This window comes from Vespula pensylvanica, chromosome 8 (genome assembly GCF_014466175.1).
Source record: "Vespula pensylvanica isolate Volc-1 chromosome 8, ASM1446617v1, whole genome shotgun sequence".
Lineage (NCBI taxonomy): Eukaryota > Metazoa > Arthropoda > Insecta > Hymenoptera > Vespidae > Vespula > Vespula pensylvanica.
The window spans coordinates 7,777,674-7,799,733 of NC_057692.1; the positions used below are offsets into that span (position 1 = coordinate 7,777,674).

Consider the following 22,060-nt stretch of genomic DNA (forward strand, 5'->3'; position numbering starts at 1 on the left):
CTTATAATTTTAGTTTTTCAACGAAATGTAATTGAGAAGTAAAGAAAGAAAAAAAAAAAGGAAAAAGAGAGAGAGAGAGAGAGAGAGAGAGAAAGAGAGAAATAAAACAATGTAAAATCGACAAAAAATGATAGAAGGAAAGTTAATAACGTTTAATTGAATTTAAAATAAGATAGATTACGTCGGAAGGAATCATACAAGTATTCGCGAAATGATCTTGTACGTAAGTAATTAAATAAAAATAAATGAGAGAGTAATCATATATTATATCGAGAAATTAAAACGATCAAACGTTATAAGTAATGAAATATTCTTCGAATAATTATTCAATGATTATTCACCGATGAATATTGTTGTATAATCGAACGTGAAATATGAGAAATTAAATGATAGAGGTGATTGTTAGAAAGTTTTCTGTTCGAAATCGCTTGAGAAAAATATATATATATATATTTTTTTCTTTTCGAATAAATCGAAATTAAATGCAAGGTAGCTTAATCCAATAGTCACGTCGCATTTACACCTTCCAATATCGATAACCAACGGGCTCATGGTGAAGCTCGTTAGTCGTATCCAAACAATTTGTTTGAGAAGATATGAGAGAACGACCAGAACGAACCGTTCGTAGCTTAGCAATTGCGTTAAACCGATAAAAATCGTAACGCGATCACCAACCGCTGCTCATTATCGTCGGCCTGATTAATGCTGTTTAATCAGCATAGAAATTAGCACCGAGTCAGTACGATAACTCGATCGGTATTCGAATGGTGCTAATTATCGTTCGGTTAAGAACATTACACGACGCTGCGATTTTACAAGTGTTTAATAATTAATTTATTATTCGAAATGATCATTTAGAAATATATTGTGTGATAATACGATAGAAATGAACTTATTTATCCGAGACACACGCATATACACACACATAAACATATATATTTTCTTTTTCTTTTTGTTCTTTTTTCAAATGTTTACTTTTTAAGAATGTTCGTCATTCTTGAATTTATAATAGTTTATAACAAGGTCTCGTTTCAAGGATAAATGTCCTATAAGAATTTATATTTTCGATTATTTTGTATTCGTTTGAACGATGTACGATTTATATAGAATATAGTTAACTAATACTTCGATTAATAATTTAATAATATACTTGTGTAAACATCAGATACCTCGTAATAGATGTTAAATATGAAATAATTTCAATAGAACATTTAAATACACTTAAATCTCGAACTCTGAGTCCTTGCTTACCTACGATGTCAACAAAAACGTACTCTCGACCGACCTTGATGAAATTATCCAGTCAGTATTGTTTCGTATTCCGACGAATGAACATCGCAATTCTCTCTTTCCGTACGGGTAAGCTTAAATAATTTATACATTCGACTATTTTATAATTATTTAAACCATGTATAATCTATATAGAATATAATTAATTAATATTTAAACAATTATATATATATAATCATAAAATAGGGTCATTTTCGATCGAGATAAGAAACTCATTTAGAATTTCTTATTTTCGTCAGTGTTATTTAATCATTGCGAGTCACGACATAGATGAAACATCGACTCAAGATTTAAAGTAAATGAATTTTTGTATTAAACATGTTCGCAATAATTTCAACAATTTTTATTGTAACAATGATGTGAATAATTTCGATTTTTATCTTCTTTTTTTTTTATTTCTTTGGTCTTCAACTCTCGCTCATTTAATTTTTCTTTATATACGTATGTATATTTTATTCTATTTGATTTCAGATCGCTATTATTTATCTTGATAATTTATCTTGTCTCGTTTCTTTTTTCTTTGTTACAGATATGACAACAATTTTTCTTTCTTTTCGAAGAAAGAGAAAAGTGAAGGATGGAAAGTTCTTAGAAAAAAAAGAAAAAGAAAAAAAGAAGAAGAAAAAAGGGACTCCTCGATCGCGTGACTACTATAGTTGCTGTGAAACAGATGTGTTTTCGAGCCATCGTAGAACTTCTCTAAGTAGTAAGTGAATTTTTAAGTCTCTCCGATCACTCTATCAAAATGTCAAGGACAACAGGTTCGAAAGGTCGATTCGGCACGGTTGATTTCACTCTAATTAATTAGTAGAAGAACATTGAGCGATCAACCACGAGTAATTTTTCTTCGAAGATTTATTCGTGATTATTTCGTTATTCATTGATTTATTTTACGTGAATTTATTTATTTAGTATATCAGAATAGGATCTTGTTGTTTATAATTATTTGCGCTTTAGATGATATTTCACTCAATAATCATTGTTTTATTTTTCAATCGAGAAAGTAGCAAAATATTCGATAGGTTAATTATTCGAATTCGTCAAAATGGCGAGTGATATAAAATACATGCTTTCCTTCGTAAATTCGTAGCGAAATAATTAACATGATTAACATTAACATTAACATAATTAACATGTAATCACCGATAGTATCTATGAGCATATTTACAATAGCATACAAAGTTTCTAGAGTTACAAAGTAGAGTAATCACGTTTGATGTGAAAATAATAAAATACTCATATATTATTCGTATGAGTATGAATATTAGTATTATTTGTATCAATCATATTACGTGATAATTATCGACCGTGGTAAAATAATACATACGCCTATTATATAAGTGAAAAAGATATAATAGTTGAGTTATGGTGTTGAAAATGCTCCTTTCAAAGTATATCCTTTAATATAGAAATTAAGCAGTCTGATGATATATGAGAGAATGAAAATATGTAGAACATGAGTCCATATGTGTGTGTTAGAACGAACAATTTGCTATTTTTTTCAATTTAAATCATAGACAAGCGGACAATATATTTTTCTAAATGAATCTATGAAATTTTATTTTAGCAAATAAGTTTCGGGTAAGGTGTTGTAAATTATTTTTCTCATTGAGAAGCGTCAAGTCCCGATTTTGGATTTCTACAGAATTGTCACAAAATTTTATCGTTTAACTCGACGATCATATTTACTTTTTACGTTAATTTTTGTGTTTTTTTTTTTTTTTTTGTTTGACAGTTCTATTAACTTTGTAACGTAAGACGATTCGAACTTAACACCATTTGCAATTATTTGAAATCGATCAGATTTTATTTCCATCAAAAGTTAGGGATCATTTTCTCTGTAAATAATTTAAGTTTCTTTCTTTTATTTTCAAACTTTAAAAAGTATTAATTAATCACAGTTGATTAATTGTTTTATACTTGAAAACAAAGGAATAAGTTATTCTAATTCTTCGCCCACTTAATCGTTATTAAATTCTGTTATTATACTTTTTTAACCGGAGACGATTTTTTTTCTTATCCGTAAGAAATGCCCTGCAGCAATGGTTAGGGCACGTAGCGAATAAGAGGCTATATGCCGAAGAGGCTCTCACAAACTGTGACTCAAGAGGACCACAGTTATAGACGACTATGAGTTATTTTCGAAGGTTCAGCAATATGTTCGAACCTTGTGAAAATGGCTCTTAGTCATACGTACTTTACCATGTTCTCACTCACAATGCTTTTACGGTGGTGGGTATAAGGATAGATTTGAAAAATTGAGAGGATATAATATTCCATCTCCGTGTATTAGATTGTCGCACGTACGCGATGTACTATTATTTAATATTTTGAAGTTATTTAATATTTTAAGATTTTTCAAATTTCTTTTCTTTTTCATAGTTAAATTAAATTCATACGTTTCGTATATTATTAATACATTTTATATTTCTATAAAATTAACTTCTAGACTAAACTCATAGACTATTATGGGAACTACTGAAACTAGACTGAATAAAGGTGAATATAGAGCTTAAATAATTACACTGGAAAGTGTGCCAAGTTTTCCTTTTTTCACGCGTTACGGGAAAAGTATAATTTGTTTAGATTAAGATCGAGAATTTTTTATCTTATTTTTTCTTCTTTTTCTTTTTTAAATTAAATTATATTAAATTAAATATAAAACTTTATCTTTTATAAATATATGTGTGTGAGTGTATTTCTTTCCTTTTTTCTTTTCTTTTCTTTTCTATAAGATCAAATGTTATTAGAATCATTAAATTATGTTTTTTTTTTTTTTTTTTAGAAATCACGAAACGAATAGGAAATGGCAATTGTGAAGAACACTAGAACCGTATTAAATAAATTAAAAGGCATTCTTTCAATCAACTTTCACATATTTGTAAGTATTATTGATCAATGAAGAATTATTTAAATCAAATTTTCTTTTAACTTTTTTCTCAGATTCAATTAAATGCAATAAATATTATATTCAACGAAACGTAATGAGATATTAATATTAAAGCATCGTTTTAATCGACTTTCACATATTCGTAGATATTATAGATCAATAAAGAATTATTTAAATTGAATCTTCATTTGACTTTTTTCACATTTGATTAATTAGAATAAATATTATATTTGACAAAATGTAATCAGATTTTAATATTAAGGCATTGTTTTAATCAACTTCTACATATTTACAGGTATTATAGATGATAGAACTAATGAAAAATTATTTTCAATTAAACTTTAATTTTATTTTGCCTTATAAAATACCATTCGTTATTAATTTAAATGCTTTAGGATATATTTATTTTCTACGAAATGACTCTCGATGCATTCGTTGCATCGTTGTGTCAATTTTCTTTTTAAATCATTCATTGGTCTTTGTATACCATCCTATTTCAATTAGAACTATATACATCATGACTGATCGACTTTTCTTTCTATAAAAATCTTCAGTTTGAAAGTCAAAATGATTTTCTACCGTCGTTTCATTTAATTTATAAATTCTTCAAAGGTAAAGTTTTGGCTCACAACGTTCTCCAGATAAACGTTTTGTTAAATGGATTTTGTAAAATGGAATCAGTCTAGTACAAAAAAAAAAAAAAAAGAAAAAAATAAATTACAAGTAAAAACGTATCGCGAATATATGAAAAGATTTCTCATATAAACGTACATAACGTATCATTTATCTTCCTTTGTTCATTTTTAAACCATTAACAAATACCTTTGAACCGATTTATTCGTTGAAATTGTATTCCCGTATTCGAATCGAATAGCAAAAGATTGAAAAATTGACCTCTGCTTAACGAGAGTTCACGAGATTTCCAATTCGATTACGTGCTATCGATTTTCTTTTTCCTTTCTTGATTTAAAAAAGAAAAGAAAAGAAAAGAAAAAAGAAAAAGGAAGAAAAAGATTAAGGATAAAGGAAAAGAGGATATAATATAAAGAGTTTATATCGAATTCCTGCTAATGTCATGGAAAAGTACAATGAAATATTCCTTTCTTTTTACATGGTAGAACTTGCAGAGGTTGAAACTCGTAGAGTCGGGAATAAAGAGATAAAAGAAGCGAAAGAGAAAGAGAGTGATAAAGAGATACGAGGTGTTCGACTTGGCAGGACATAAACGTGAATCCACTGTAGATGGGCTCCACGTATTTTATCTTTGATGATGAGACGCTAACGAAGAGCGCTCTTACAAAGGATATCATTATTTGACGCAACGCAAACGTACCATGTATGTACGATATATATATACATACATATATATATATATATATATATATATATATATATATATATATATATGGTATATACACCATGTCGTATGTTTCAAGTTATTCCTTGCTATTTTATAGTTCCAGGTGCAAGAGGTACTCATTCGTACGACACTCGACCGGTTACGTTCGATATCGAGTGGACATTGATTTCTATTTGTTATCGTTCAAAGGCTCTGTTATACATTCTGTGTGAAGTGCTGAATGTCACGAGGCGTAACGATGCGATTGTTTAAAAAATATATTTAAAACTTCGTCCTCGACGAACGAGAGCAAAATTTTCTGATTTCTGTTTAAACGCTTCAAATTCGGTACGCATTCGCACGTGTGTGTGCACGTGCTTATAAAGGACAAAAAAAAAGAAAAGAAAACAGAAAAAAAAAATAACAAAATAAGAGTCAAAAATTACCAAGACAGCGATGTTCCTTTTTACGGGTAGGTGGTTGGAGGAGGAGAGGAAAATACGATCGTCGACGTGTTCGAAAAGATAAAAATAATTGATTTTAACTTTAGTCTGGTTATTTCATTTGAAATCTGACGTGGCCAAAAAGTGCTAACATCGATCAATCAATTAACGACCATAATCAAATTTAACCTCACGCTCTCTCGTCTGTATACGTTTAGGAAATCGTGTTCCTTTTTTCTCTTTTTCTTTCTTTTTTTTTTTTTTTTTTTTTTTTTTATTACAAATTTCACCAGCCTCCATCTCTAAACTTGTATAGTTAGTCGAACCTCCGTTGAAGTTCGAATCGCTTTCAGGGAATAGAGCTATTCGGGAAATGAACGGCGTGTGCCTCGAATGCCACCACAACATAGAAATGAGAGTAGAAAGCTAGAGAAGGATAGAAATAGAAAGATAAAGAGAAAGAGAAAGAGAAAGAGAAAGAGAAAGAGAAAGAGTGTAGAATGTTCCGGAACTCTCCCTCTCCTCTCATGCGTTTCTCTTTGCGCGAGAGTCGCAAATAAAACGTCGAAGCCCCCTGGTTCATTTGCTTCTCTGTCCGGAACCGCAATTTCGGCGCGCTGCGGAATCCGTCCCCAGTGCGCCATATATCTCGACGTTCTATACATATATTCGCTTGCAAACGCATACACCTATACATCCGTATATATCTATATATAAAGAGAAAGAGAAAGAGAGAGAAAAAGAAAAGATGGACTCTCGAACCGCAGCCACAAACTTCATGCCGTGTGCTTCGTGATAATCAAGTCGTTCGATTCAATTTTTACCAATAGAATTTATCGATAATGCATTTGGACCGAAAAATACTGCGGATTTTCTTCGTGACGTTTGCCTCTCTATTTCTTCGTTCTTGTCCTTGTCTCTACCTTTTTTCCCTTTCTCTTTCATTCTCTTTCTTCTTCTCTCTCTTTCACTCTTCTCTTTCTTTCCAATCTTGTTTGTACCGAGTTTCTCGGAACAATCTACTTTATTGGACTCTCCTATCCTGATATTTTACACAACGAGAAATACCTCATCCTCTTCGTTACAAAAGATTCGACTTTGTTGTTCGACTACAGTTAATTCGTACGAACTAAACCTGCTCGATCAATATATATATATATATATATATATATATATATATATATATATATATATATATTTTTTTTTCTATCGATTTTTATAAAAAATCAACAAACATTCGCAAATCAGTTATAAACAATAGGTACGTATTTTTTACATGCCGAACGAACGTATTAATGTATCCAGATATATACATATCCATATGAAATGTTTTTCATTCGTTGTAGTTTGAAATATCATCGAGTCGGTTTTATTATCAAACCGAGAATTATTTGAAAACCTCTCGCAATCAGTACGAACTTTTCATTCTTTTCGAAGTAACCATTTCTCTTCATTCTTGGTAAGAGAATATCTATTCGTTTTTAATATATATATATTTTGATTATTATAGTTAGTATCAGAGTTTCAGTCCGATTAATTCCTTTTTTCCTTTTTCTTTTTTTCTCCTTGCTTTCTTTCTTTTTCTTTTTTCAAATACTTATAAACGTCTCTGCAAAATACCATACGATTAAATACAAAAAGATATCATGCAATTGCAAAGCATTATTCGGAAATATAAATACTTTCTTGTAGGTACTTTCTATTAATTTATTATACATGTCCTTTCTCTTTAACATTTCATTCCGTTAAATAAATCCTTTGATAAAAATATCATTATCTCGTTTATTTTTTAATACGATTACGTTAGAAAACGTAATCCTTTTTCACTTTCCTATCTATTCGGATTTATAATTATTCTTGAATATCTTTCACTTTTACATTTAAAATTGCAAATAATTTGATGATATAAACAGTATCAAGATCTGATCGGTTAAAAATATTATTTAAAAACGAATACTCTCTAACAAAAATATTTTACATCGTGAAATAAAAGTGTACGAAAAGAAAAGAAAAGAAATCAAATTTGCTCGTAAGGAAATTGAAAGAAAATTATTTTTAGGAAGTAAATAAATTTCCTGTTATTAAATTATAACCTCTCGGTCGAATAGTTTCGAGTATGAATTTAATTTTTCTTTTTTTTTTATGATTGCTAAAGAATTATTTCTGCATTTTCCTGTTTCCTCCACCTTAATGAAAATGAGTAAATATTACCGCTGAGCGTATTTATAATCCACATTGCTGCTACTGTAGATAGAGTATCTACTCATCCTTTCTTTCCTTTGTTGTATTATTAATAATTTGAAAGAAAAGAAAAGAAGGAAAAGAAAAGAGACAATAGAAGAAAAAAAGAATAAAAAAAGAAAAAAAGAAAAAGAAAAGAAAAATATTCGGTTAATTTCTAGTTGAGTAATTCCTCGAAATGACCGAGGAAATTCACCATAGAAATATTTCTCCCAATAAACAAACTCGACACCTAGTCGTCCTTTCAAACAATTTCTTTTAACTGTCTTCGCGTGCTCTCTCGTTTGATTTCAATGAAGTAACATCGACCTTCATAAAAATATAAATAAGTTCGAACGATAAGCTTCGTTACCTTGATATCTCGTTGAATAAGCGAAACAAAAAGAAAAGAAATAAACTAGAAAGATATTCAAAAACAAAAAGAAGAAAATAAGAGAAAGACAGATAGAAACAAAACAAAAAAAAAAAGAAAGAAAATTCAACGTTAATGTAAATATATATTTTATAATCCACACTTTTTCGATGCTCGTAAAAATAAAGGAAACGCGATTGCGAAATATGTATATTTCGTGTATGTATATTTTATATATTCATATACATATCCGATGGGTTTTTATACGATATTACTATACTCTTATTAGTCATGATTATAAACGTAACTGGAACGAGGTAATTAATAAACTGGAAATACGAAATATTGATTTCTAGTTACGTATCTGTACATGTATACACACACACACACACACACACACACACACACACATATGTAGATATATCGAGAGACACGACAGAGATATTTGATTTTACTCTTGTCAACTACAAATACGAATATTTAGTATTATTGGTTGACAACTCATATATATATATATATATATATATATATATATATATATATACATATACACATATGTATACATATATACACACACACATACACACACACACATATATATGCTATACATATATGTACGTACGTACGTGTATATTCATACAAAGTCATAATTATATTCGATCGAAGCAAACACGTTTTCACGAACGCATGACCGACTCATCATGTCGATCTACATTTCCGAAGAATTTTAATTAACCTTCGACGCTTCGACGACGATCGTCGTCTCTAACAAAATTGATCTTTCCAGAAAAATTTATATTTTACGTTACGATAACCTCTTCCACTCTCTTATAAAAATTATATATATATATATTTTTAAATTATTTATATGTGTATACATACACAGATTGTTCCAATAAAAAACATCCATCAAAATTATTATGAAATTCAATGATTTTTTTGAAAAACACAGATGCATGTCAATTTGTTTTCGAGTAGGGACAGACCCTTATCATAAATTCACCCTTTTTGGGCTGATCTTTTAAAATGGGTAAGATTGGGACAACCCCTTTAAAAAATCTTAAATGGCAATAGGGGTTCAAAGAGCATGTCATTTGAAAGGCCTTTCAATTCTTCTTACAATGGCGCAATTTACAAAATGTTGAATCAATAATTTTCGTGAAAATATGTTTCAAACTTCAGATTGAAAACAATGTTTATTTCATTAAATATCCAAAATGTGTATTATCAACTTCCCTACAATAATAAAATCTTTAATAAGTTGTTCCTGGAACATTTTGCATTATATTCGATGTAATATTACAACAAACGCTACTGAATTTCCTCTGTTGAAGGTCTTTGAGTAGTACATATTCTGGATTGTAATTATTTATAGAAAAAATCAAAGGTTTTGAACGATCGAAAAAATGTTGGTTTAAAAACTGCTATATTGGAACTGCATAGTGTGGAGGAGTTCCGCCGTGTAGAAAAAAAGAAAAAAAAAGAACAAAAACATTTCTTTCGACATATTCAGATCATTTTAAACGATCTCTACGATCGATGTACTCTCAAGTGAATCAAATCTTGACTCTTCGGGTCAAATTATTTCGTAAGAAGAGTGGACAAATAATTTTGTTATTCGATATAACAGATCACACATTCATCGAATTAAACTATACTAAAATCTAATGCAAAATGTTTGACGTAACACTCGTGAAAAACTTTATTACTGCATGAAAGTCGGCGATACAGATTATGAATATTTAATAAAATAAAAATTATTTTCAATTCTGTAATTCGAAAATATTTTATGGAGAACTACTGAATCAAAATTAAAAAAGAAAAAAAACTTTTGTCTCAGAATTTTTCTGACAAAAAAAAAAAAAGAAAATACATAAAATTCGATAGATTTCATCGTAATCTCGGATTTATATTTCCTCCTTCTTTCTTCCCTCTAACTTTGATTATGTTATTCTTCTTTTCATATCTTTGTATTTAAGATATGAAATGTCATTTCTTTATTACGTATTATTTTCTACGTTTACCTTTCTAGCTATGTCACATATTGGTTTTCAATATCACACAATATAATCGCGAAACGACCTTCTTGTTATTATTATCGGTGTCTCCAATTTGCTTCCTTCGCGTTTTGTTATTTCTTTTACTTTATTAGTCGATCCCAACCTCTATATATGTTCTCCCTCTCTCTGTCTCTCTCTTTATTTCGTCCGTCAATATTTATTTTCTTGCTATCATTACCTCGGATAAAGTCATGCTGGTAGTTCGTGTTTAGCCATCAAATGCGTTAGAAGCAATCCCTCATTCCGACCACTCGCTTTTCTCTATTGACGAATTCATATAACGAGATCGTATTTCAAATATTTGAGATTAGCTTTTTGAAATAAGACGCTTTTGAAATAATAGTAATGTAAGTATATCTCTCGGTAACTTTCCTAGATTAAGTGTTAGACTTAAATGAGTTAAGGACGAACGATCCATCATTTATTTATTTTCTTATTTGTTAATTTTCTCTTTAAATCTGTAACTAGGGATTTTAGCTTTGTTTTACGATAACATTTTCTCAGTGAGTATCTCATTTTATTAATAAATCAAGATTTGTTAATCGCGTAACGCGATATTTCGATTTCGATATTTCATACGACGATTTTTGACGCTTCGTTTGTAATTATTATAAAATTTATAATAATTGTGATCATTACAAACTTATAAAAAAGAAATGTAAGAGAAAACGTTGTTATACAAATCTTATAATTAATGAATTCATTAATAGTTCCGAGTTATTATTTAGAAATTTAAAGAAAATTTAGAAAATAATATGAACGTTCGAACTTCACAAATTTAAGTTATACGAATAGTTTGCAAAACTTTAAAGTTAATTTTGGAGTCAGGAGAATCATAATTTATTTCGATCAAGAAAATAGAAATTGATAATATCTTTGGAAATACTTGAAATTATTTATAGATGTATCCTCTTTAAATGTCTGTTTTCATGACTTCGCATTTCATGATCTTTCTGATGAAAGAAGAAAATACGATCTCACATCGATAGTTTTTAATGACAATAGTATCATATTTTAAAAAATTTTAGAAAACGAAAGATATTGAAAATAGATTTAACGGACGTTATTATTTACTATCATACCGTTTTTCTACTTCTATTACTATCCATCGATCTCAACTTCTATATTTTCATAATCTTAAATCCATCATTTTTCTGCGTTCCTCGAAATAATCGATTTAAGATTATAAAAATATAGAAGACTCGATAACAAGTCTTAGATTTCTTTTATCTAAATATTTCCATTCTTTTCATAATGTACAACATATAAAAATTTCATTATATTTACTCTTTCTCTTTCCCTCTCTCACATGATTCAGCGAACGATCTATGATCGATCATAAATTTATATATTGAACTGTCGAACGTGAAATATTAAAACGAATGAAAAATATCGAGCGAATGAAGAACGTATTATTGGTGGATGCAATTTTTGTAGGAATCATTAAAAACACGGATCGAACTTGGAATCGATCAAAGACGAAGGAACAAAAACTAAAACCTTTAATCCAAGTCGTTTGAATCGCCGAAAGAATAAATCGTAGTTCGACTTGAAAGATAATAAATCACCATTTTTACTCGTTTAAAGTAATGATAATAAAACGAACGATCTAATCGAGTCAGCAATTCGCCCTACGCTATCTCCTTCTAACTCGATTGTCAGAGAATTTGATGTCATTAGGAAATGATCATTTTACCTTGGGGGAGGGGGGGGGGTATGATGGTGAGAGGGGGAGGAAGAGAGAGAGAGAGAGAGGAAAGAAAATAAGTTGATGCTTTTTAAGAGAGACGACGTGTAAAAAAGAAAAAGGAAAAAGAAGAAAAAAATTGAAGAGTACTTTTTAAATAAAAAGGTAGATAAAAGGTACGAGCGAGTAGAGAGAGAGAGAGAGAGAGAGAGAGAGAGAGAGAGATCTGGAGTAGGGACGGAAAAAGAAAGAGAGAGATAGAGAAAGAGTAAAAGAGAGAGAGATAGAGAAAGAGAGAGAGAGAGAAAGATAGTAAGAGAGACGAGGGGCTTAGTAGACGAAGAGTCACGACTTCAGGCGTATCATCCAGCAGTTAACGACTCACGTGCGAACTATCGGAGAGCTCCCTTTGGACTAGAAAATCGCGATGGTCGCCTAGGATTCTGCTCGAGGAAACGATTAGACGACATCATTAATTGAGTCCTACCTTCTAGCGAACACTCTCTCTCTTTCTCTCTTTCTCTCTCTCTTTCTCTTTCTCTCTCTCTCTCTCTCTCTTTCTTTCTTACTTACTTACTCTTCTCATTTCTCCTTTCTTCAGTTCTTCCCTTGGTTCCAAGAGAACTATGGTTACATGAGGATAGTGCTCCAGTAGACTACGTAGCATAGGAACAACCTTGCACTAGTTTCCGTTCTTCGCACGATTTCCCAAGAGAAGGTCGAAACGAGCCTGTGCACTAAGGAATACTTGCCATTTGTCGAATAATACGGCGAGAGTTCGTCAGGAATCGAGAGACTAACCCGACTTATCTTTGATATATTATCTTTCTTTTCTTTATTTTCTTTTATCTCCGATATTTCACAAAAAGAGAGAGAGAGAGAGAAAGAGAGAGAGAGAGTTAGAGGCTTAGAGAGGAAAAAAGAGAGAATGAGAATCCATCGATTCGATTAATTCGATATGACTAAGAATCGAACTGTTATTGTAATTGAATACGACGTCGTACGGAATATTTCAAAGATTATCATTTCTATATTGACAGATAATAATCGTTTTCTTTTTTTCTTTTTAAGAAATTTCAGATTAAAAACGTTATCAGATATCTCCCGATGAAAGGAATATAAATAGAATATATATATATATATATTTATCAAAGAGATTAGAAGTAACAACAAAGCCATATAGAAAGTTAAATGTCCATTCGCTAACCCATTCTATACCTTTCGCAGCCTAAAAGCAAATCGAAGTACCAAAGAGTACTATACAACGATCTCTCGATCGTATTAACTCGAACGGCTAGCTACGCTTGAGAGTGAATCCTTGCAAGTAATACGTGTGCGAAAGTCCCACTGTGGTATAATTGTTGAAAGTTTAGTTCAAACGTTAAGACTGCACATTCTCTCTCTCTCTCTCTCTCTCTCTCTCTCTCTCTCTCTCTCTCTCTCTCTCTCTCTTTCTCTCTCTCTATCGTTGGTGCTTCTTCGACTTCACCCACGTTGGCAGCGCAAAAGCTCTCTGCAAACTTAGCTGGCTGTAATTTATTCGGCGGATAATGGCTCAACGCTCGTAGAGGAGGAGTTCCTATCGTGGAATCGCGAGTTGCAACGATGAGTAGGATTTAACGAGCCCTACCTCTTCTATCCTTCGACCTCCACATATACGACTAACTACTTATTTCTCCTTACATACGTATTTACTTACGTACGTTACATATATTCGTTCTGTTACAGCGAGCTTTTCTCGTATTTTAAATAGGTACTTGAGGATAATATTTAAATGTTGAAAAAAAAAAAAGAAAAAAAAGAAAAGAAAAGAAAAAAGGAAGAAAGAAAAATTCTCATATCGGTAGGTGCGCACAACAGACGGTATTTAAACTAATTTCTTTCTTTTTATCTTCCTTTTTTTTTTCTCCTTCTTTCCTTCCCTTTCCTCTTTCCTTTCAAATCAATCTCTTCGAACTTTTATACGATAATACACTTCTTTAAAGAATTTAATAGAATTTTCTTTTATCGTTCTTACGAAATTAGAAATATAATTATTATAAGTTTCGAGAAACCTTTTCTATTAATATTATTATTAATTACGTTCGATTAGAAATTAAAACAGTCTTCTGTTCTAGTTTCATCGATAATGAAAGCAATCCTATTTGTTTCTTTTTTTTTTTCTTTATCACCCTTCCTCCCTCTCCTCTCCTCTCTCTCTCTCTCTCTCTCTCTCTCTCTCCCTCTCTCTCTCCCTCTCTCTCTCTCTCTCTCTCTCTCTCTCTCATGAGCCACAAAGCTGAATGCAGCTGTCGCATAATAAATGGTCGATTTCAGTTTGTCTCGTTTTACAGGCTTAAACCGGCTGCGCGAGGATAGCAGGAGGACACTGACAAATGGCCGATTCCATAGGACGAAGTAAGAGAGCTAAAATGAGGAAGACTGGAAGAGAGAAGAGGATGGTAAAAGTGAGGTCAGAAACGGATAATTTATCGAGGTCGAGCACTCTCTTTCTCTTTCTCTTTTTTTTTTCTTTTTCTTTTTCTTTGTATTTTTTGCGCCTTTTTTAGATTTTTTTTTCCTTTTTTAGATCTTACTTGTTTTCACGAGTATTTATTATGATTACTGTCTCTTTCTCTTCTCATCTCTCTCTCTCTCTCTCTCTCTCTCTCTCTCTCTCTCTCTCTCTCTCTATCTTTTTCTCTATTCTCTCACATAGTCTCGACATCGAAAATCGAGAACCATGGAGAAATCGAATAACTGATAACGCGTTCTCTGAATGCGAGACACGCGGGAAATTGGAAAATGCTCATAGGACATTATCGACATTCGAACGATCGAAGATGTTGCATTCGAACGACGAGAGCGCCTAATGGCTAGCACTATCGCCAACCCTGACTTTTATGCCGATTCGAGAATCTCGAACACTTCGCCGCGTCGTTTAAGCTCCGTTCCCCATGGGCGCGGTTACGTGTGTTTGTGTGTGTGTGTGTCACTTTTAAAAACTCTCCAAGGGTATCTATTCGACGACGAACCACTATTTTTTTTCTTCCCCCCCCCCCCCCTTTATCTCCCTCCCTCCCCACTTTACTCTTTCCTCTCTTATCGAAATGAAATTTTAAACGAGCTTCCCTCCAAGTGATCTCAATACCTCCTACATACTTTCTCGTGAAACGTTCGCGGTACTTATCTTTCGAGGAAAATGCGTTTAGTATCGAATATATGTACGTATACTTATTTCAGTATACATTTTCATCTAGTGCTTCTTTCGAGAAAGCTTATTAACTAATAAGTGTGTGAAAGTATATCATTACGTTCATCATATTTGCTAGAAACAATCTACATCAACTTGAAACCCTTAAATCGAGTTAACAATCCATTAACTCCTATCATTCTTCATCGTTTATTTGTTAATAATACCATTCGTTTTCGAGGAAACGTAATAAAATGTAAACGTGGTTTCAAGTTTCTATTATCTGTGATATATATCGAGTATTATTAACGTAAAATGAAAATAAACTGTTACATTTGTTTATTTATTTATTTTTTTTTTTTTGTAATTATATAATCGAATCTTATCGATCAATTGAACGATTACCGCTATTGTAGTTCTTTTCTTTTTTCTTTTTTTAAGATCAATCGAATGTATACTTTTGCACTGCATATCTTACGGTATTATCTTCGTACGATATAATTCTCAAGAAGGAAAATTCAATCCCATTGAAATGGTCGAATGGAATGAAATCATCCGGTCAATAAGTCGTTATAATCTTTCTTTCTTTCCTCTTTTCTTCTTTTTTCACTCTCTACCACGTACCCTTGATACCACTTTAAAGAAGCAAGAAAAATGAATAACAACAATAACAACTTGGAATAACGTTCTTAAAGCAAAGTGAAAAGGCAATTTTATCGATGGGATAACGTTGCTAACCGATAGGAACTTTCTTCTTGGGGAATTTCTACGGTTATAAGGTGTCCGACGGAAAGAGCTTAAATGTAAAATAAATTCCAATAAAACCGATCGTTAAGTGAGTTAGAATACTTTGTCGAAAGAGTAGGTAGATAGTGGTTATACATACCTATCGTACCTACTAATACTCTATGGAGAAGGACTATGACAAAGAGAGAGAAGGAGAGAGAAATAGAGATTAAAAAAGAGAAAGAGAGAGAGACAGAGGGAAAGAGAGAGGAATAAAGAGAGAAAGAGAAAAGTGAAGGAGATAGTCGATACACAAAAGCGAACTACATTGGAAGTTCATCGATGGAGTGGCTAATTCGCTAAAGCTTAAGAGTGACAGGTTGCGGTCGAAGATACGGCAATTGGAGTGGCTATGCGGTCTCGAGAGAAGGGTTACGGAGAAAGGGAATGAGCACAACTAAACCCATACTCGTCAATGTCGCGCGAGCTCAGCACTCTTCGAGAGGTGGCTCAAGTTTCCCTCGTTCAACGACTAATAATGGGAACTCATGTTGTCCTCGTCTTCTTCGTGTGGCTCGTATACCTCGGCCAAGACTAGATTCGACTTGATGAGTTATACGACTTGTTGGAACGTTAACGACTCCTATCTATGTTTTATCTTCTCTTTTGTCTTCTATGTTTTAAGAGATTATTGAAAATAAAATAATAAAAGGAAAACAAGTAAATAGAAAGAAAAGAAGTTTTTTAGGAAGCTTAATTTATCAGTAAAATTAAAGCTCGAAATGATTACATTCAATGGTTGGAAATATTGTAACGTGTAGGATGAATTATATAGTTATTGAATCGTGTATTACATTTTGAGTATCGATGTATTATGTAATTATCATTATTATGTATTATGTAATTTTTAATTTTCTGTCTCTGTTTTCTCTTTGTTTTTTTTTCTTATTCTAATTTTATGATATATAGATAGTAGCTGTATCATTTCGTTCTCTTAATTTTTCTTTTTTTTTTTTTTTTCTTTTGATAATAATATTCTTAGGCAAAGGTTAAGAAGGTGGATCGTATATATCTCGAATAAAATATTCGGAAACGTTTAATAATCAAATTATTTGTTTTAATTGCGTAATTATAATAATTATTAACGAGAGAAAAGAAAACGTCAGAAGAACGATTACAATTGAATGTATTATATAGTTTGCTCATCAATCAAATCACCGTATTAAACTAGAAATTTTTTTGAACTTTTAGTACGAGCTTCCAACACACGTATATGTATCTTCTTTCTCTTTTTTCTCTGTATTTTAACAATTCAAATATTCGCTTAATTTTCCGACATTCCTCGTGGAAAAAATTCCGAGGTGGTTTCATACCGCATACGATTTTTAGAGTATTGGTGAAATAATGTGGAATGGTACGGGATGGAATTGAAAAGCATGTTCTTATTGCTATGGACGGTGAACGAAATAGCTGATGTCGTGAAATCAAAAAATTCAGAATGACACAGCTGTGATTTTGTTCGATATTGTCTATCTCATATTAGGTATCTTTATCTATCTATCTATATATATATATACTCAGGGTCACATAAATATCTATATTCTGCATATATACGTCTAATATTGTGTGTGTGTGTTATATATATATATATATGTATGTATAAATATATATGTATATATGTATATATATATACACACACACGTATACACAATACACATAGACATATATTCATACATTGACTGTCATCTCTTATGACATGTATACGGTTGTATGTATATATATATATATATATATATACATAGGTACCATGTATGTGTATATATATATATATATTTAGATATGTATATATATGTATATAGAAAAGTTCAGCATTCCTAGCACGCTATCACGAGTCATACGTACATCGAAGAGGCGATTGTCGAACAAAATTGTCGACTGAACAAAGCATGTCCCACGAATACTAATCCCTTCTTTACATAAAAATAGATGACTTCGTGAACGCTCGATGCGTGGAAAATAGAAGAATAAACCAGGACGCGACCGTGTTCGTAAACAAAAAAAACAAAGAAAATGCATAATACAAGCGTACACTAATTTTATAATTGAAATTACGATTTCTATAAATTATTTTTTTACGAGTAATGCACGAAAGGAAGAATATCAAAATATTCTAGTTATAAAAATTTATTTCTAACGTCATTCTTCATTTTTATTAGATTAATTCAATAACTTTTATGATGAATCAGTACCAATGTGTCCACTCGTTCACTTGTCGGAGAAAAAGAAAATGAAATAGAACGAAACAATAAAAGAGAAAAAATAGGAAATAAAATAAAACAAGATATGAGAGAGAAAAAGAAATGAAAAAAAAAATGAATAAATAAAAAATAAAAAAATTTAATTTATTTTGAAAGAACGACACGATTTCGTGTTAAATTATATAGCGAATCAAACGAAGCAGGTCTCAGTTAAATCTAAATTTAATTTTTACATAAAAATATATACGCTCTTTCTATTTTCTTTCTCTCTCTTTCTTCCTCGTTTTTGCAATCATATTGCATTTTGTCAGTTATATGAGATATTCGTACATAGAAGAAGAATAAAATACTAAAAATAGCAGGAAGCTTGGAGAAGCTGACGGAGAAAGCGAGAGAAACTCTTCAATCTCAAATATAAAAACGGCTCAGAGTATTTTTACCGTCGAACACATTGAATCTTAACGAATGTACTCGTTTGATAAAAATTACAGAAAGACTTCTTAAATCTCGTAATAAAAAAATCATGTCACGAAAGAGAAACATTTCTTAAGATAAAAATATTATAGCACGAACAAAAAATATTATTATGTAATTACGGAATATATATCTCTTTATTATCGATGTTTTATTATATAACTATACTTCGAAGATCGATCTTCTTTCTTTCTTTCTTTCTTTCTTTCTTTCTTTCTTTCTTTCTTTATGCAATTTCGTAAAACCAATAAATCATAAAATTGGAAGAAAAATTTTATGTAGGAAAAATCAGATATAAGGATCCTTTCGAAAAATTTGATTTTGACTGTATATGTGAATTTTCTATGTAAAAATAAAAGACAAAGAGAGAGAGAGAGAGAGAGAGATAGAACTATAAACAAGATATCGTAAATAATTCGTTTGATTTACATAGACTTATTTTATAAAATTCATTCTCTTTTTATTTATTACTTAATCTGTTTGAGAACACCATATTAAAAAAAAAAAAAAAAGAAAACAGAATAACCAATGGAATTTGCAAATATTTACATTAAGAACGACAATGTTTTAGTTTTAATCATGAATATCGAAAAATTTGTGCAAATATATAAGAACATGTTTACGTATGCATGTATGTATGCATATATGCATAAAATGAGACTTTAAAAATGAAAATCTTAGAAGCTTGAACAAAATAAGATACAAACGTGATGAATGAATTAGAACGTAGTAAAAAGCTTTCAAAAATGATATTTTGCTTCTTTAACATATCATCAACGAAAAAGAAAAACAAAAAAAAAAAGCAAGAATTTGTATATAAATCGTATCAATATAATTTTAAAACTTTAACTCGTTTTAAAAGCCAATAAACAACGATTCGAATTAATGTACGTAGGATCCGAAGATATAAGGAAAATCAATAAACTAATTGATTATATTCGTTTTATCTTACGTCAAAGATTGTGAATAACTATACCCGTTAATTGATATCAACGTTTCAAACTGTTGGCATGAGCAGCAAGCTCACAACGTATTTCACTTGTTAAATTACCGATAATTAATCAAACGTAATCTCTTATCGAATTGAATTCAAATTGGAAAAACGGAAATCGAATTTAGAAGAATCTATTTCTATTTCGCGTATCTGTAAATGACAAGTACTAAACGATATCAAATCGATTTTCTCTATATACTGTAATATAACAGATTTTTATTTTCAATTTAACTAAGAAAAAAAGATGGTGGGTAAATAGCGAAAAGTAACTATAATCTTTGTTCCTACGTTAAAAAAAAAAAAAAAGAAAAGAAAACAAACAAAAAGAAAAAGGAAAAAAAAAAGGTATCCATATATACATATATGAGAGAATTCAAAATGTCGTATGAACGGCGTACGTATATATTCGATTTGGCTTTGTTATTCGAATTAACAAAGAACGACAAGTCTTTTATGTGCAACGAAACGTTGAAAGAGAGAAAAACAGTGTTATACTAAAGGTATTTCGATTCATCGACGCGTAATGGCACACGACAGGTTCCAATTAACGAAGCTGCTACGAAAAATGAAAAGAACATGAGAAAAAAAAAAAAGGAAAATTCTGAAAGAGAAATAGATAGAGAGAAAGATAGAAATGATATGGAGGACAAAATCAGTAACACGAGACAATGAACAAATCGAAAAAGGTGAGTTAAACAACGTGAAACAGTTTTGTGAAAGTAACAAAGAAATATCTGTGTGTACGTATGTATAGATTGAAAATAATTAATAGAAATATTTTTAATAAATATTAAAGTTAGATATGACGATCAGGTTACCATTTTCGATATTTAAATTTCCTTTGTAACAGTGTAACAATCACGCATAGCAGTAGAACACTATAAATGACGAAATTAAATAAACCATTTCTCGATCGTTAAATAAAATATCGAAAGGAGTATTTTATTACGACGTTCAAGAAACTATATGACTATTGCCATCGTAGAAAGAAGAATCTTAAATCTTACTTTCGTTATTCACAGCTATACGAAAAATCCACTAACATTTCACGATCATTACAAATAAGTGCATCGTGAATGTTGAAAAAATCGTCGAATGAAAGTATCAGAGAAAGAGATAGAGAGAAAAAGAGAGACACACACAGAAAGAGAGAGAGAGAGAGAAAGAGAGAGAGAGAGAGTTAGATCGATTCACCGTGCAGACGCATTTTCGAACGGGTATTTTATCAAATATGCAAGAATGGATAAAGTGACGGATAAAAGATCCGTTATTCTTCCTCCATTCTTTACTTCTCCTCGTCTTCTTCTTTCTCTCGATCTCCCGCATTGAAAGATAGAATACGCAATAGGAACAAAAAGAGAAAAATCGAAGAAGAAAAGAAATAAAAAAAAAAAAAAGAAAGGAAAAAAGAAACAGATTATCCTTGAGCATTTCGGAAGCACGAAGAAGAATATAAAGGAGATTTCGATCGAATCTATCTTTTTCAAATAATTCTCCTGAAACGTATCAAACGAAAATCGTTAACGTTCGTAATATTTTATCGTTCAATAGATAGTACAATTTTTTATAAAAGTAATGAAAAGTAAAGTGTATTTTCATCTTCGTAGTATGATTTAAATTGGTGATATACTCGCCGTGGGAATCCTAAAGGAAAATTTATAAAGTATCGAAAGTTATCGATATTAAAAATTCTTATCAAAATTCAAAATTCAAAATTCAATATATATATATATTTTTATATATTTTATATATATTTCTACATATATTATTTTATAATATTTTTTAGAAATATTATTTTATATTAATAATATATATATATATATATGTGTGTGTGTGTGTGTGTGTATAGCGGAATCTGAAAGACTTGTTCATTCGTAAAACGACGATTACGATAAAAACATATGTACGCGTAAACCTTTGAAAAAGGTACATCTAAACTGAAAAACTTTATAGGAAAATAACTTTTCGTTTTTGGTCTCTCTTTCGAACGGCTATTTCAGCACTATTAAACCACTATCAAAATCACCAATACGTTCGCAAACCACATGAACATCGGTAACAACGATCACGCCCAAGAACACCAGAAACTCGTTTTTCCCTTCAAATGTGAAAAGAAAATGTATAGTAAGGTATA

General features: G+C 30.7%; 1 protein-coding gene and 1 long non-coding RNA gene across 14 annotated transcripts in view; one reads left to right on the plus strand and one right to left on the minus strand.

Annotated features, from left to right (window-relative positions):
- Nucleotides 1–22,060, minus strand: part of LOC122631168 (venom dipeptidyl peptidase 4) — a 274,219-nt gene that overhangs the window by 102,844 nt on the left and 149,315 nt on the right. The gene's annotated exons all lie outside the window — the stretch shown is intronic.
- On the plus strand, nucleotides 1,838–14,722 carry LOC122631172. Its single transcript, XR_006327633.1, has 3 exons — nucleotides 1,838–1,996; nucleotides 4,076–4,171; nucleotides 14,636–14,722. It is a non-coding gene; the product is annotated as an uncharacterized LOC122631172 (long non-coding RNA).